Source organism: Cryptomeria japonica, chromosome 5 (assembly GCF_030272615.1).
Source record: "Cryptomeria japonica chromosome 5, Sugi_1.0, whole genome shotgun sequence".
NCBI classification, from domain to species: domain Eukaryota; kingdom Viridiplantae; phylum Streptophyta; class Pinopsida; order Cupressales; family Cupressaceae; genus Cryptomeria; species Cryptomeria japonica.
In genome coordinates this window covers 513,283,591-513,302,378 of record NC_081409.1, presented here as the reverse complement: position 1 = coordinate 513,302,378, position 18,788 = coordinate 513,283,591, and the positions used below count along the sequence as shown (strand labels likewise).

The 18,788-nt window shown below is 37.7% G+C and overlaps 1 protein-coding gene across 11 annotated transcripts in view; it reads left to right on the top strand.

Annotated features, from left to right (window-relative positions):
• Positions 1-18,788, top strand: part of LOC131064872 (uncharacterized) — a 162,579-nt gene that overhangs the window by 99,431 nt on the left and 44,360 nt on the right. The gene's annotated exons all lie outside the window — the stretch shown is intronic.

Below are 18,788 nucleotides of genomic sequence, written 5' to 3'. Positions count from 1 at the left end.
TACTTTGAAATATAAGTTGTTGTCAGCATTTCCTTAAGTGTATCCAAGCTTCAAAAGATATTTGTCTAATCTAGCATACCAAGCTCTAGGAGCTTGCTTCAATCCATACAAAGCTTTCCTTAATCTGCAAACCATATCTTCATTATTTGTCAATGAAAATCCATCAGGTTGTTCAATGTAAACTTTCTCTTCAAGATCACCATTCATAAATGCACATTTTACATCCATTTGATATACTTTATAGTTTTTGTGAGCTGCAAATGCAAGAAATAATTTGACTGCCTCAATTCTAGCTACCGGTGCAAAGGTTTCATTATAATCAATTCCATCTTTTTGTGAATATCTTTTACACACTAATCTTGCTTTGTTCCTGATTACCTTACCATCTTCATTAAGTTTATTTTTGAATACCCATTTTGTTCCAATTACATTTTTGTCTTTAGGCTGGGGAACTAATATCCATGTATTGTTCTTTTCAATTTGTTCTAATTCATCTTCCATTGCTTTAATCCAATGTTCATCTTGACAAGCTTCAATAACAGATGTCGGCTCAATTTGAGAAATTAAACATACCTCTTCATTTGCTAGTCTTCCTCTTGTCATAACTCCTTGATACTTATTCTCAATTATTTGATTTTCTGAGTGATTCAGTCTTACATACCTGGGTTTATTCACATGCTGTTGTTCTTCAGTTACTGTGGAATTCTCTGATGATGTCGGTGTGACTGGATCCACACTTTGTACCGATGCACTCTATATTGGTTCATTTATGATCATCTCAACTGCCAGTTCAGAATCTATAGACCTTGAATTTCCTCTAAATTGTTCATCTATCTTCACATTAGCACTCTCAATGATTTTCTACAATCTTTTATTAAAACAACTATATGTCTTGCTCTTAGATGAATAACCAAGAAATATTCCTTCATCACTTCTAGGATCAAATTTACCAATATATCATCTCTCCTAATATAACATTTGCTTCCAAATATTCTGAAATATTTAAGAGTAGTAGTATTACCAAACCATAGTTCATAAGGGGTCTTACCGGTTTCACCTTTGATGTGAACTCTGTTAACCGTTGTATTCACTGTTTCTCTCCAATACACATGAGGTAGATTTGCTTCCAATATCATGCTTCTAGCTGCATCTAGAATAGTTTTGTTCTTCCTTTTCACAATTCCATTTTGCTGAGGTGTCTGAGGTGCTGATAGTTGTCTTCTGATTCCATTCACTTCACAAAATGTATTAAACTTCTCAAATGTAAATTCTCCTCGATCTGATCTCAAACATTTGATTTTCTTACCGGTTTCATTCTCTACCATTGCCTTGAATAGTTTGAATTTTCCAAAAGCTTTTGATTTCTCCCTGAGAAAAGTAACCCAACACATTCCAGAATAATCATCAATGCTTAGCATAAAGTATCTATCTCCCTGTATACTTTTTGTTCTTGCCGGACCACACAAGTCAGTATGGATTAAATCAATAACATTATTGGATTTCTTAGAAATACTCTTAAAAGTTGTTCTAACTTGCTTTCCCATTTGACATTCCTTATATAACAGATTATGAGGTTTCACAATCTTAGGTAAATCCCTTACTGCCTTAGTTGAACTAATCTTTACAATGCAATCAAAATTTACATGACAGTCTCTTATGCCATAACCAACTTTCATCAATATGTGTAATCAAGCATGTCTTTTCACTGTTATTCAAATGAAAGATATTACCTTTAGTCTGATTACTGGTTGCAATCTCCAATCCAGTTCTATTCATGATTTTGCATTTACCATTCTTGAACTGTAACTGAAAACCCTTTTCAACTAATTGATCAACACTCAAAAGATTATGCATGTCTATCAGTACATTTAGATGCCATATGACCAACTTTATTGCAGTTAAAACATTTAAATGGTGCTTTACCTTCATACTTACTTCCAACTGGACCTTTAGGCAGTTTCCTTGCAAATAGTGCTTCAAGTTCTTCTAGTTCTTCATTTTCTCTTTTGATATTTTCAAGTTCTCTTGCATAAGTGCTTTCCAATCAGATTTGTCAAATGATGATGATGATGCTGCAGATGATGATGCTTTGAAGGCCAAATCTGTTTTAATTGTAGCAACAAGACCAAATTCCTCAAGCTCAAATGCTGAAAGTTTTCCAACCAAGGTATCTTTAGATACTGATGTATTAGGCATTGTTCTCAACTCATTAATAGCAGTTACTTTCATTTTGTATGCTGGTGGCAAAGCTCTTAAAACTTTAGAAACAATTTCAACTTCACTTAAGGATCCTCCACAACATTTTATTCCCAAAACAATTTCATTAACTCTTTCCATAAAAGTGGAAATTATTTCATCTTCTTCCATTTTCAAATTCTCATACCTGACCCGGAAACATTCCAGTTTTGCAATTTTGATAGTGGTATCACCTTCATTCAGTGTCTCCAATATATCCCAAATAGCTTTAACAGTAGATCGGTCTGATAATCCCATGATTTGCTGATCTGATAATGCGCTCAAAAGTGCTTCTCTTGCTTTGCAATCATTTTCTTGATCTTTACCCAATGTTGGTGGATTATGTTGATTCGGTGTAGGACCAACATAGCCATTCTTTGTAACATCCCATATGTCTCTTCCAATGCAATTCAGATGTGTCTCCATTCTGATCTTCCATATACCATAGTTGGTTCCATCAAGTTTCAGACTGTCCTTCCTGAAAATGTTAGTTGCCATAGGATCTCCTCAAGCTGTTAGGCTTCTGCAAAAGAGAACTTGGCTCTGATACCAATTGTTAGGACCTGGGAGGCAACTGAGAGGGGGGGGGGTGAATCGGTTGACTATGAATTTATCTCAAATACAACTTAATCAAACTTGATACTTAATGCCGGTAAACCAAACTTAATGCCGGTTGATAGATTAGCAGCTAATATTAATACCGGTGAAACTTAATGCATAAAACAGAAAGAGAAACAACATCCACAACACATAACACAGAGATTTGTACATGGAAACCCTGTAAGGGGAAAAACCATGAGGGAAAAACCAAGTATCCAAACCATGTCTTCGACATAATCAAGTCATTACCAGATGATAACAAGTCATCCTCAGTGCTGGTGAACAATATACCGGTGACTGTGCATAAGTCACTGAATATGCCGGTGAACACAATGTGCCGGTGAACATAACCAAAGATCTTCAGAAGGATAAGTGTTGACATCAATGACAAAACTAATGCAACACATCTATAATACCAACAGTGAATTTCTATCTACGCTTTTCTATTCTAATGATATTAAGAACAAATTATGACAGCACAAAGTCTGAAATAACTTATTTCTTTCTACACAAGACAACAAGAACTTGTGTGAGCTCAAAGTTTCATAGCTATTTCTTATTATAAAATTTACTTCTAATCTCTCTTAAGAACGAGTGTAAGCACAAAGTCTTACAACTTTTCTCAATAGAACTTCTACTTTGACTAAATTAATCTCCAATACTTGCAGCACAAAGTCTGCAAATCAAATTTGATTAAGCCCTTTAAGAAAGACTTGCAAGAAAGGTAATATTGAACATGAACTCAAGAATATAGCACAAAGTCTCAATACTTGAGTAATTTTCTTCTATTCTTCTGAATCCATGAATTTACACATAAAGTTCAAAGACTTCTTTGCTACAAATTTGGTAGAGTTTTTGCTTGCTTTCCAAAAAGATAAAGATTACAATAGACCCCTCAAGTATTTATAGGAGAGGAGTCCTTAGAAAAAAGTGGGAGGATCTTAACTAACTTGAGAAATTCTCTCAACCACCAAGACTTATTCAATAATTAACTATGACTTATTCAAAGTTACAAGTCCTATTCTAAATTAACTTGTTACTCGTCTACTTGTAATTACAAAAGTGCAAGTAATGATTTGACTTGCAATTTACAAAATGTTTTTACAAGTAAACATGTCAAAAGAAAAACTACAACTAAGAGATTAAAATTTTGAAAAATACAACTAAGTGTTGAAAAACACTTATGTTGCAGCATGTGAAGACATGAATCCTTCGAACTTCTAGATTATCGTTCGTAGTTCAGCAAGATTTGGCTCGTGGGTGTTCTTGGCAACAATCATGGTCTTCACAATGATATCATGACATTGAAGAAGCATAGAGTTGTTCTTCTCCAAAGTGGACTAGAATTCGTCCAAGAAGATTTGATGTTTCATCAAAACCTGAATTGAGGCAGCTGAAAATTGTTCGCTCTTGCACTCATTATGAATCTTCATCTATAGATCTGCGAGCACTTCTTCTTTTGGTATCAACTCCCCATTCTGACCCACGATACTGCAAGAGGCCTTCTCAGAGTGAGAAACAACACCTTGGAATAATTCAACTCCAATCTCAATGCGTCATCAATCTCCTCAATGAGGGATTTGAGAACAAGGGCTTTGTTCTCTAGAAGTTCTTCAAATTCCATGACCCTGGAAGGAATAATGGCATGCTCCTGAAGAACACTCAACTGTTGTTGGCATCTTGCGCCAAAGTGTCAAGCTACCTTCAACCCTTTTCAAATTCTATTTGAAAGTCTCAGAGGTATGATTCAATTTTTCTTCAATGGTCTCCAACTTAACCATCATTTGGAATATGTCTTTTAGCACTTGCGCACACAAATCATGAAGTTGATCCACCCAAGAGTCCAATGCTTGTACCTTCTGAGCATCTCTTTCAACTCCCCGAATTGATTCTTGTGAACCGGAAGAACTTGTAGGATTACTCCCTTCACCAGCAGGTTTTGTGATTTTATGAATAGCTGCAACAAGTTGCCTATTCTCCTCTTCTAGCTTGTCTTTCTTCGCTAGAAGTTCATCATATCATTGTACTAGTGAAGCTATGGATTGTTGGGCATCATGCTTGACCACTTCATTTGTTTGTTTACCCAATTCTATCCTTGTGACCCTGTAATCAGCAGCTTGCATTTCCTCACGTGGCTTATTTACAAGAGGCTCAACAATTTCTGCCACTTTCATCTTGTTGTCATCAACCGTTACCCCTGAGATTGCTTAAGTTGCTGATAATCAAAGACATCAGGAGAGATTTCCTGCTTCTTCCTCTTGGGTGTGAAAGAACTAAGCCATGGAGGTAAAACGACTAGTTCTCCTCTAGTAGCTACTGAAGACAATGGAGAAGCAGTTTCTGTTTGAACAGTCGTGGTTACCCTGGGAGGAGTATCTGTTTGGATGGCAACCATGGTTTGCTCGGTAACCAAAGGGCATGAAGATTGTCTCATAAACTCTTCAATGCTGGAAGTAGAGGTATCAATCTCTGACAAATGAATACATGCAGGAGTATCCTCGAAGATTTCCAACAAACTCTCTTGTTGATGATCAAGAGGTGGCTCAACTGTTGAAATAGGAACGACATTCTGGGGAGACTCCTCCACTATTGTGTCAGGAGGAGATATAGGCAGCTCCATGGAAACTGAGGGAATCTCATGAGATGACTCTGAAGCCAGTGACTTAGGAGCATCATCATATTGTTGTTCTTCCTCCGGATTATCAGGATCAATCACATGAATGTGAATCTGGAACTTTTATTTTCCACGAATTGTCGCCTCCTTAGGAGGAAGCACTATTGCTCGACTAACCCGCAGTTTGATCCTAATGCCTTTGATCTTAGTGCCTGAAGATGATGCACCTTCCTTGTTGTCAATCTAAATCTCAGACTTACGTCCAAGAGGCCCCGTAGTGTCATCTTCTTTTCCAACCTTAATCTTGATGAGTCTAACACCATTACCTTTGAGCCAAGTGTTGGTGTTAGCTAGGATAGGCTGAAATCTTTCAAGAATGGAAGTGCATTCTTTATGTGACCATTGGATTAAAGGAAGTGGGGCTTCATCAACCCCTCGTGAGACATACTCTGGATCAAGCACATTCCCATCATCAATCATCCCTTGCGGAATGTCCACCAGGTTCAAATCAATAATCTAGTCAAGGGTGAGCCTGCAGTAGTCCATCTTGAGAACCTCCATTTCTGTACGGAGATCCACCTAGATATCCTCAATACGATGCATATGTATGAAGGACTTTTTGATCTTTTCCTTCATACCTCGGTAGTCAAAATTTGCGCTCGACTTAAACCTTTTGAGTTTAATCTCCTGCATCTCAGTTTCCATAGCTTTAGCTTTGGTGGATGTGATAAGGGAGTATCGGCCAATCTTTAATGGGTTGGTTGTAGAAATCCCCATCCCAACCTTATGTTTGACAGATTGATGTGCATGTACAACCATGATTTGTCTTCCCAACTCCATAAGAATAATCTTATCAGTCGAGTATCTAGGAAGCATGTATGGCTGCCCACTGTAGTATCCAACTATTATATAAGTGAAAGTTGGGAATTGAAGGAACAAGCAACCATACTCATTCACTCTTTCCCATGCTTCATTTGACACCCTTCTGTTCTTTAGAGTCTTGTCAAACTGGCACGTGAAGTAACCAAAGAATGCATTTTGAACCCTCTTGAAATGTAATCTGCTGGGTCTCAAGGACAGCTGATCATATTATTCCCACACAGGTATAAGCGAGCGATCACCCTTGGTAGAAAGACCAGGGAAATGTCTAAGTGATGTTGCTAAATACACTAAGTATGAGTTCATGTAGAATGTCATGGTAGTAGGGACTGTTGCAAGTTGTTCACACAAAGTGTCACTGATAATCTCTCCCCATGATATATGATGGGACTGCCTTATGAACATGATAAATTGATACATCCAGGGCTCAAAAACATTAGAGTGCTCAAGACCTAACATCCTGCTGAGGAGAGTAATGATGTCTCCAATTTCCCACTTGAAGTCACAACGGTACAACTTAGCCCACCTTGTGAAAGCGGGTCGTGGCGCTCATGAATCCATCTGTTAATGTGGCGTTTGCAATCCTTTTCCCTCTTGACATAGTATTTAGCTGCACTATCCTTTGAAATCTCCATATACACAGGTGCTGATGGTATTCTGAAGACTTTCTCAATAGTATCCGCATCAAGGGGGATTATTGCCTCACCATCATCATTTCTAATGGTTCTCATCTCCTTGTCGAAGTGGTGAGCGCAAGCGAGAACAAATTCAGGTTCTAGGGCAGCCACTGGAAAAGAAGATGTATGATGAATGTCGCTGTCTAACAACCGCTGCATATTACTATTTTGTGGATCCTCCACTCTTTTAATGAATTTTGACACGTCAACATGCCCAATCTCCATATCCTTGATATGATCCAAAGGAGAGGAAACTTGTGAAAGGGAAACTTCGTTATGGTATTTGTCATATTTATACTTCATCTTCTTTGGAATGGGAGATGATGGTAAATCTGACATTGAAGAACAACCTGGTATGCTGTGATGAAGACTTAAAAGTGTTAAAGAAACATCATAATCAGCTGCAACTAACATTTTTCCTTCTTCAAGAGGGAAGAACTCTAGCCCTTGCACTTCACAACTTTGTGAGAGAAAGATGGGAAATAAATGGGAATGCTAGAAACTTGACTTCGACCAATTTTGGATCTTAGGGAATATTTTACAAGTATACAAGTGGGGAAGAACAAACATGCAATTGGATTTTTGAAACCCAAATGCAAGTATACTTGTAAAACGGAAAATGGACAAATGAGTGAAAAATGAGATTTTGACATGTGGGAAATGACGTGAATGGTATGTACGGATAAAGGCAATGAGTATGAACAAAAATGGAAGGATTTTGGGAAGATCATTTTCAAGAAAATGGGAAGAACTTTCCACATATAATCCGGTTCTAAAAACCCGATTTTGAAAGAATGGGTATTTTTCATCTTTGAAACTTGGAATTTCAACAAAAGATGATTAAAATATTCTAATCACATGGGAAGATCAATTATTTTCATCCTACTTGTAATCGGGATTTAAAATCCCGAATACAAGTAAAGAGGGTAAATGGAGAAGATCAATGCAATGTAAAAATTGCTTTGCCAAGGGAAATAAAAACAAAAAGAAAAGAAAACATACCTTGCTTCAATCCAAATGCTCTTCCAAGGAAATGCAATAATCCTTGTGATGAAGACTTAAAACCTTTAAATAAGCAACAAATCGAACTTGAAAACCCTAGCCACGTTTTTGAAAAACGTCTTTAGCAGCAAAAACGCCTTGCAAAATGGCACAATAATCGATCAAATCTCCCCTAAATCTCTGCGCCTAGGGTTGAGAAGGCAAAACGGTATGGGAGAGAAGAGATTCGTGGCATTTTGGAGGGCAAAATCTTGGTGTTTTGGCAAACACGTGTTGCTGTTAACACGCCTTCAAACCAACAAATGAATCCACCAAATGGCATGGAAAGAGTTTCAATATGCATGAAAATAGCATAAGAATTCAAAACGCCTTCTTCTTCCTAAAAAATCTCCACAAAAATAGGTGAAACTCTCAACAAATTCGCCTTCCTTGGCTGGTCGGGTTCTTGGAGAGATGCAACAAGTTTCATTTTACATGTAATAGTGAAAATCGGGTTTCTTTTTTCATATTACAAGTTTAAAATGTCACTTTATCTCCATTCTAGAGCAAATCGGGTTTTGAAAACTCATTTACAAGTTTAAAATGTTACTTTTCATTGCACAAGGCAAAATCGGGTTTGTGTGAGAGAGATACAAGTTATAGTAACTTGTAAGAGAAAAATAAAATCCCCTCAACAATTTTTAATAACTTAACTTTAAAAAAGAACTTGTAATGGGGATTTAAAATTCCCTTTACAAGTGACTTAGAAAATAAAACATGTAATAGGGAAATAAAATCCCTATTACAAGTAAAAACACTTAAATAGGAACTTTATAAAAGAATTACAAGTGAATTTTAAATTTAAAATTAACTTGTAACTTATCCAAAAAGTTCCTATTATGACTTAAAAAGCCAAAAAGCATCAAGGGAGAAATAAAAAGTAAGATACAAGTTCTAATTTCATAAAGTGCATTTGTAACTAACTAAAAATTTCCTACAAAGACAAACAAAGAGAAACATAAAACTTGCAACTTAAGGAAACTTTACCACCTGCAGTCAGGGAGAAAAAACCCGAAATTGAAGGAAAAACATAGAAAACTCACCCAGAATGCGATGAAATTTGAATGGTGGTTTGTGGATGGACTGAGGATTAGTGTAGTCAAAGGGTAAGGCGGAATTCTGTCTTGGGAAGCATCCTATAGAGTAAAATTTTCATTTTTTTGACTAAATTTTATGTGATGGTCCATCATTTTTGAAAACAAAAATGAGGACGACAAAAAGGAAATGAACAAAGAAAGTTGTAGAAACTATGTCGAATGACGACAAGGTTGTGAGTCATATTAACTCCTAATGAAAAATATTAACTCCTCTGTCATACTCACTCCGTCTTGGTTTCTCTCTGTATCTTCCTTCCAATTCCTTTATTGCTGTCTTTATGATGACTGTGATTACAATGTAGCGACTAATATAAATGAGATTGCTTCCTTGGTCTCTAATAAGCTTTGCGCAGCATGCACTCTCATGAATCTTTACCGATTCTGTAACTTATTAATTGTATTAGCAATGATCGGGTCTTCAATAATATTGTTGTTTTTATAGTGGTTATTGTTTGATATAAATTAAATTGCTGCTCGTAATATTTAATTTAAATGATACTCAAACTCCAAATTCATTAATTGCTGTTCTGAACCTTAATAAATTCGCTTCATCTTTCATGCTTCATTCAAACTCTCCACAAGGCAAGGATGGAACAATTCAAATCTATATTCAACTGTTTGCTATCGGATACCTCTCTGCTGCATATCGATGCCATTTCAATTGTTGTGCTGCAACAGCAAAGCAAACACGATGCTATTCTTCTAAACAAATCATCAATGAAACGCTAGTTTCTCCTTCATAAGAATTGTATTTGCATTGCCTTTGTTTGATTACTGCATCATTAATTAGACATGTAGTCGCTGTTTTCTTATGAAATATCATTGCTACTTTTATTAATATAATTGCTGCATATGAAAGATATTCATAGACTATATTGAGTCGACCTTCTTGAACACTTGATCGCTGCAATTTATCAAGCTGGAGTCGGCGCCTTACCAATATTTATTTGTATTGTAAATACCTTATTAAAGGTCGATGTTTAGATTATGTTCTTCACTTCTAATGTAGTTGGCAAGCAAATGTTTTGTCTTCCTCCATTCAACATACAATGTATATATGCATATATTTTTCCTCAAATGCTAATCGCTGACTTTCATATTAATTATGTCTTGTATAAATCTGCTGCTTGAGTTAAGAACCTTCTACGTGGATTCTCACCTTTTTAAATCTTACCATTTGTTAAATGTCACTCTTGTAAATAAGTGAGTTGCATATTAAGTAAGAACCTCCGCTTTAGTATATAAACATATTAATTTATTTGGCCACCATGTTTCTTGCCGTAAAAATAGAATTGATTCTATTCATTAATCCACCATCTTTCTTTGCTGTATGATATCAGAGCTCTATCAATGAGTCGCTATTCATGTTTGAAATAACCGCTGCATCATTATGAATTAATTGTAATGCATATACAGTTGCTGCCTGTTGACGTGTATCTTGTACACAGCCAAACACAGAATAAAATACCCAAATGGTACCTTATCCTCTCTTGATTAAAGCCTCTGAATGCTGAAGATATCGCGAAAAGGATCAATCAGGATGACTTCAAGGTTCTTCGTTGTAGGATCTCTACGTGTGGATAAGCACCAGTGGTCGTTGTAAATGCTGTTTCTTCAAGGGGTCTTACGCACTTTCTGAGAAAGCTTGTCCGTGTCACTCTCTTTTGATTTCAGGAACAGGATTTTCCTAATACTAACAGATTCTCAAAAAGATTAAAAGATAAGGGTTTCAAGAGATGAATTCTAATCTAATCCCAAGAATGACTCAATGTAGGCTAGACTTGGTAAGATTCTACCAATTTCAGTATTGCCAAGAAATTACAACTCTACTGGAATTGATGCGATCGTCTAAGGTGATTCAGTGATTTTCAAATCATCAAGGATATAGATACTGTCATAAAGATACATATCAATATTTCAACAATGATTGAATGTTTAAGCAATCTCAATATCTCCAGTTGACCACACAAGGCGTCCTTACAATCAGTAAGAAGCTAGTGGTTTGGAACATGAATCTCACCAAAGATCAAGCACAACACTTAGTCCTTCAAACTTAAACTTAAATACTATTTCGGCTGAGAATGATTCAAGAAGATAAACAACCATGAAGATAGCCACAAGTATTGCAATAAAACACCATAACTTCAATATTTTATTGATCTCAAAGCCAAATGGACAACAATTGTTCAAAATTCTTTTTTCACTACTCAATCTTGCTACACAATAACTTTCTTCTCTCTAAGCTCTCTCTCTTCTCTAACTTCTAACTATTATCTATCATCTATTATCAAAATGAAAATGAGTGAGGGTATATATAGCATCCTCAAATACAATGAATGGCCCAGATCGAAAGAAGATCAATGGCTGAGATTCTGACACCTAAACCCTAAATAGGGTTTGTTACAAAAAAGATCCCCATTTAGATAAACATTATTAAATGCATAGCCAATATTTAATTGGCACAAATGTCGAGGAAACATAGACCAATAGGAATTACCCTGCCACATCATCCTATAACAACTTTTCATCTAGAATTTTGTTCCCTTTCCTATGCTCTTTCTTAGCATATCCAACGAATCTGGACACAATTCCTTCAATTTCAGCAATGGGAATCTCAGGAAGATTCTTCATTCGTTCTTCCAAGTGAATGACCTGATCAAAAGCAATGAGAAGAGCCGTTTCCCATCCAGGTTCAAGTTCTATGATCTTCTCAATCAGGAGCATGGTAGTGAACATCAGATCCCGTTGCTCATCTGTGATGACATTCTCCTCTTTGCAAAATATGACCTTGACTCTCTCCTCCAACTCTTGGATGTCCACATCTGTCTCAATCTCAATCTGCCTGCCAAGAATGGTACACAATACTTCAAACACTTTATCTTGAATTGGATGGATGATACCTTCAACTTGACTGCATTTGGTGTTGATGTCTTCAAAAAGGACCTCTTTCATTTGGAGCAGAGCTGACCACTGTAGGAGGTTATGAGTTCCTCCATCCATTACGTTTTCTTGTGCCAGGATCTGTCTTGGTGTTTGCCTTATTACTTGTAGGACAGGAATAATAACATTTCTAGTGAGTGAAAGCGGCTACAGTTATCATTAGATTATGGATAATCTCAAGGACCTGGATAGCTTGATGAATTGTCTTCATCATTCTTGTTGCAAATTCAACGGCTACCGTGTGGGATTTATCAATCCAAGAGCTCATAAGCTGAACCAAGCTCTTGACCCTTTCTGCTTCGCCAACTGATTCAAGAGGAAGTGCTTGTAAAGGAGATACTGCTGGATCCTGACGTCTCAAGGGCTGATTGAGATGACTAAAATAGCCTCTCCAAGCACTGACCTCTCTCTCAAGTTTCCTATTCTTTTCCACTTCTTCCTTAAGTTTGTCTTTAAGTGCTTCAAATGAATCGGTTGCTTCTTCCATTGCTTGTTCGGTAGTGAGTGGACCAAGCTCAAATGTTTCTAAGTCATACTCATCTGCAAGAATCTCACCTTCATACTTGTCTACTACTGGTGTAGCTATTTGCAATTTCTTGGATCCTGTCTCATCCCTTATCACCTTGGACATCTTTGTGGCCTTCTTCTTTTCCATTACCTCTTGAGAATTTCCTATAAGGCTTTCTAAATCAAATACATCTTCTTCCTCTTCAACCACAATCACCCTTGTCAGTCTCTCTTTTAACCAATCCGGGATGGCGGATCTTGTTTCTCTTACTTGTATTTCTTTAGGCAGTAGTTCATTTGCTCGGAGAGGAGATGTCGCTTCATCATCATTCTTCTCTTCATGTAGCTCATTAGCATCAACTTGGGGAGATTGACTTGATGAATGTTGAGGCGTCTGTCCCTTCTTTGGCTTGTCATTTTGTACCATAGATTCCATAGATTCATCAACTTCAGGTACCATCTTCTCTTGACCTTCCCCTTGGCTTGCCTTCTTTTCATGTCGAGAAGATGTTCTTGATGGGTGATCTCGATTGGCCTCTTGCTTCTTCTTGGAAGATTCCCTTTTCTCAGGTCTTTCTTTCCTCTTTGCACCTCTAGGATGAGAAGTGTTCTCACTCACGCTTGCTTCTCCTTCTTCTGGTCTTGCCTCTAAAGTAAAAGTCATTGATACATTTTGCTCCCTCAACTTCTGATGTTGTACATCCACCCATCTGTGAGTACATGATAAAACAGGAGCCATCAAAGCTCTCAAGTCTAAAACCTCGGGCTCATTCCAATCTATCTTCACTCTTTTATCTTCTTTGTCATAGGACGACTGGAGGTATCTGCCATTATCTTGGGCTTGATCAACTACTCTATAAACTTTGCATTTCCTGATGAAATCTAAAGGTAGCCTGGAATGCATCTTTCTTTTAACCTCTAAATTACTTGGGAGATTCATCCAAAAGTCCTCCACCTGAAACTCATGTTTGTACTTCTTACCGATTGTCTCCTCAATATAACCGTGAGGATCAAAATTCTCCCGCGAGGCAAAGGATGTGAATGAATATAAATATAATTCCTTCTCTGCATCTTCCGAAGCTTGAGTGTTAGGACATACTTCAAGTGAATTCCCTAGTATGATGGGCACGGGAATCCCATTTCCATGCTTGTGTCTAGATACCTTTGCATAAGCTGCCAACTGTCTAGTTACCTCAAGTAGCACTATCTTGTTTGTCGGATACCTCGGCAACATGTAGGGAGGTGAAGGACACCCATGGACTCTGATGTATGTAAACTTTTGAAATTGGATGAACCATGCACCATACTTCTTCACAAGTTCTTGTGCATCTAGAGATAGTCGATTATGAATCCCACCTTGCAATATCCTAGTGATGTTCATCGTGAAGGTATCATTGACTAACTTGTAGTCCTTTCTAGGCGGATGATGCAGATGAACATAAGAGTCACAAACTCTCACTTCTCCGGGTCCTCTTCCGATCACTCCTCTGTGAGGTAGCCCTGCATACTCGAAACTCCTGATTAAGGCATAAATAACATATGAGCTCATGTAGAATGATTTGGTGAGTCTTAGCCTTCTCAACTGCACATCCAGACAATTACTAATAATTCTGGCCCAATGAAGCATTCCTTTTCCTTGGACTATCACTTGAATGAAGAAGAACATCCACTTTTCGAAGTAGAAGGCTTGAGGAGCCCCTGTAACTCGATTGAGCAAAGTTATCAAATCTCTGTACTGCTCCTGGAAGTCGATCCTATGCGGTGTGTTGGGAATCTTGTTCAGGCGAGGCCGACTTTTGAGCAACCAATTCTTATTGATGAGATTTAGACAAGTGTCGGGATCATTTTCGTACATTGACTTGGCTCCTTCTAAGCTTTTGTAAATCATATCTTTATGCTCTGGAAGATGAAGAGCTTCACTTATAGCTTCCTTTGAAAGGTAAGCTAAGGTGTTCCCTTCCTTGGATACGGTCGACCTTGATTGTGAGTCATAGTGGCGGGCACACTCGATCATCAGCTCATGACACTTGACTGCTGGAGGGAAACCTGCCGCCTTGATGATGCCACTTTCAATTATCTTCTTCGAATAGGTGATGGCTTGCCAATATAGGGGACCTCTCGAAACTTCTTCACATTGAAGTTTCCCAAGTTGGTGTCTCCGATATTACTCCATTTGGACACGATCCTGGTCTCCAATTCGTCATTCTTCTGATCTTCCTTGATGAGAGCCGGGCGACTAGTAGATGCTCCTACCTTTGGAGTCGCCATCTTGACACCTACACAACATTTCAAAATTAGTCCTTGAGCATTAAGGGGTAGAAAATAAGACTCAAAAGGAAGATTCAAGATATTAATTAGGAAACTTCATGATAAATCTAGAGTTATCATTTCCTAATTAACTAATCAACACTTAGACTTTTCTAAAAAAGGTGCCCCAAAATCAAGCTTCAAACAAGGATATTAGGATAATTTCGCCATACCTCCTCTTGAGTACTAAACTCTAAGACCTTTGAAAATGATGCAAGAAAAATGGATTTGCTAGGCAAGGTTTAAAATTTTAAATCATAGCCCTCTCTTGGATGAATTGCACCTCCTCTAGCTTCAAAAGAATAAAATTCCACCCTCCTTAGTATCCACGCTTAGAAGAAATTCGCTCCAAACAAGCTATATTTCGCTCCTCCAATTTGCTCTTCAATTTCGCACTTAGAAGGAATGATTGAATGATTTGAAATGTGAAGCAACACTCCTCCAATATATAGAGCGCTCACCCTACTCCCTTCAAGGCCGACTTTGCAAAAAAAAGGGGTAAAAATAAATAAAATCTCCAAAAAAGGGTGGCCGACTTGCAAAATAAAGGCAAAATAATGCCTTGAGCACTTTATTAATAAATTTTAAATTAATTTTAGATGCCTCCAAGGTAAAATTTTGATTTTTGTTAAGGCTTAAAATTAATTTATTAAATGCAAAATGCTTTTAAATTAATGCGCATTTAAATTTAATTTTCCAAATGTCTCAAATTTAGCAATTTTGGTTCTTAGTGCGAATTGGAGAATATCAATTTTTTGATCAAGGTCTCAATGAAGCTTGCTAATGATTTCGCCCTGGACCCTCTCCAAGGGTCAGGAGTGATTTTCCAAATTTAGCCTTGAATATTTTGTACCTTGACTCTAAAATCTCCTGGAGGGTGAATTCATATCCAGTTAAGGTCTTGCATTTCAAATTTTGACATTCTGCATGAGGAATTTAGGTGGAAGTGTGGATTTCGCCCTGGACCCTCTCCAAGGGTCAGGAGCGATTTTTTCATTTTAGGTTGTAATCCACCTTAGCTTCGATTGTTGAACTCTCAACGCAATTTCCAAGATCCATTTCCTTGCGCCACCAAGTTACTTCATCAAAAATCTTGAAGGAAATAATGCTTTTAGAGGAATTTCGCCCTGGACCCTCTCCAAGGGTCAGGAGCGATTTTCCTAATTTGGCTCAAAATTGGCATTTTTCAAAGTTCAAAATCTCTTCAAGACATCTCAAATAGGTCTTCTTACTGGATTCCAGACTTAGCTCTATCCAACTTAGGAGAAAAGTGTATTTTTGGTGTTTTTCGCCCTAGACCCTCAGCAAGGGTCAGCAGCGATTTTTTCAATTTTGACTAAAAATCCTCATTTCCTTATCAAAAACTTCTTCACCAAGCAAGATTATGTTTATGCTTCCAAACCAAGCAAGAAAATCTTCTTTCCAAGTTTTTTCGCCCTGGACCCTCAGCAAGGGTCAGGAGCAATTTTGCAAATTAAGACCCAGTCCATCATCATTTTTCGTTGAAACTTCTTTCACCACTAGGTAACGTCTTCCCTTATCCACTCCATCCAAATTTGTCTTGTTTCTGCAAGGTAAAATAAGAGGTTTTCAAATTTTTGCCCTGGACCCTCTCCAAGGGTCAGGAGCGATTTTTCTTTCCTGGCTTAGAATCATTAAGTTTTGGGAGCAAATCCTCATTCATCACGTTTTTGAAGGCCTTTTCTACCTTAGTATAACCTCGCCTTAGCACAATCTTGAAGGGAACATGTTGGTTTTGTGATTTTTGCCCTGGACCCTCAGCAAGGGTCAGGAGCGATTTTTGAATTTTAGGCATATTCCTTTATTCTTTAGGCTTCAAATCACCTCTAAGGCATAACACATCACGTCCTTCACCTTTCCAAGCAAGATTTTGTCTTAATTCCACAAAAAAAGGAGAGAACTTTGGAAATTCGCTCTGGACCCTCTCCAAGGGTCAGGAGTGATTTTGATAATTGCCTTCAAAACTTTCACTCTCAACAATCCTTCTTCACTTCAAGGCAATTCAAACATCATGTCAAACTTGTGCCTAGGCTTTGCTTCGTTCAAACTTGGAGGAAAAGGTCCAACTTTAAGTTTTTCGCCCTGGGCCCTCTCCAAGGGTCAGGAGCGATTTTCCCTATTTAGCTTGATTGCCTCTTTGTTGGTCATCCACTTTATCTTCAATGGGTAAAACATGCCTTTTCACATCCATTCCAACCATAAAAATCATTTTGACTTTTGCAAGAAAATGTGTTTTTGAGAATTTCGCTCTGGGCCTTCAGAGAGGGTCAGGAGCGAATTTTGCAATTGTGACCAAAATGCTTCACTTTTCATCCTAAAGCCTCTTTGCTAAGGAAGATGTCATCTTGTATTGTGCTATAAATAGGTTCTCATGCCCCAGAAAGGTCAAAAAATGTGTTTATAAAGCATTTCGCTCTGGACCCTCAGCAAGGGTCAAGAGCGAAATTACCTTTCCTGGGCAAAACTCCTTCATCTCTTCATCTTCAAACAATTTTGGGGGCTTCATCATGCTCATTTCACCGTTCATCATGCCTTAGACATCTCAATTTGACCAAACAAGGCTAGAAATGACTCCAATAAGAATTTTCGCCTTGGACCTTCAGCAAGGGTCAGGAGCGAAATTTAGGTTTTCAAAAAAGTCATTCATCTTTTCAAGTTAAAACTTTCTCAGGTGGGTAGAGGGAGTTGTTCACTTTCCACTCATGCTCAAAACTTGGTCCTTTTCACTGCAAAATAAGGAAAACTCAAAATTTCACTCTGGGCCCTCAGCAAGGGTCAGGAGCGAATTTGCCTTTAGTGCCCAAGATTCATCATTTTTGATGATTTCAAATCTTCAAATGCATCAAGCGACGTCCAATCTTCCTCCCGGGAGGCCCTGCACAAAACAAGTTAGCCAAAGTCAGTGCCAAATAAGCTTAAACAACTTTTTCGCCCTGGGCCCTCAGCAAGGGTCAGGAGCGAAATCCTCATGATAGGCTAAACTGCTCAAAATTTAAGTTCAAAACCTCTTCACAAGGTAAAGTCAGGTCATTTTCAAGGCCAGGAACTAGTTAGCAAGTCCTCTCAAAACAAGGAATTGTGTTTAGAGTGAAGTTCGCCCTGGACCCTCAGCAAGGGTCAGGAGCGATTTTGATATTTCAGGCATCATCTTGCTTTCAAAAAACCTCTCCAGGCAAGAACACACAAATTCCTCTTCAAACATGTTAACACTTAGTCAAAATTGCGAAGGAAATCCAGTCTACAAGGAATTTTGCCCTGGACCCTCAGCAAGGGTCAGGAGCGAATTTGACATTATCAGGCTCTTGATCCATTTTGTTCCCTATTTAACTTAGCCGACTAGACTCACTTTCTTCACTGACCTTGCCTAACTGACTCAGACTTGGAAACAAACAGGACTTTACACTAAAAACCCCTATTCAATCTAGACCTAACCTGAGACCTATTTGACTCCCCTGAAAGGTTTACCTCATTCCAACAATCTCAATTCTTTAGGAAGACACTTAACAATTTTCCAAAATTTGACTGGACTTAGATTGAATGATGCCAAAAAAAGAACCCTTAAGGTTTAGCCCTAGCCCAGACAAACAACTCACTCACTCAAAAACCCTAAAGGCAGAGAGAAAAACAAGCAGAGAGAAAGCAAAACAAAAGCAAAAAGAGGGGGTCCCCATTCTAATGTGGTGATGTGTGAAATGGTCACAACACTGCCATAACCATTTAAATAAATCATCTGTTTATATAAAATGCTGCAGTTGTTTTCTTCCACGTTTGTTTAAATTAAACAAGGTAATCATTGCTGTTTACTTTTATTGTCTTGTATGCATCTTAGGTTAATATGAAGTCTTTGTCTTTAATAAATTCGCTGCCTTA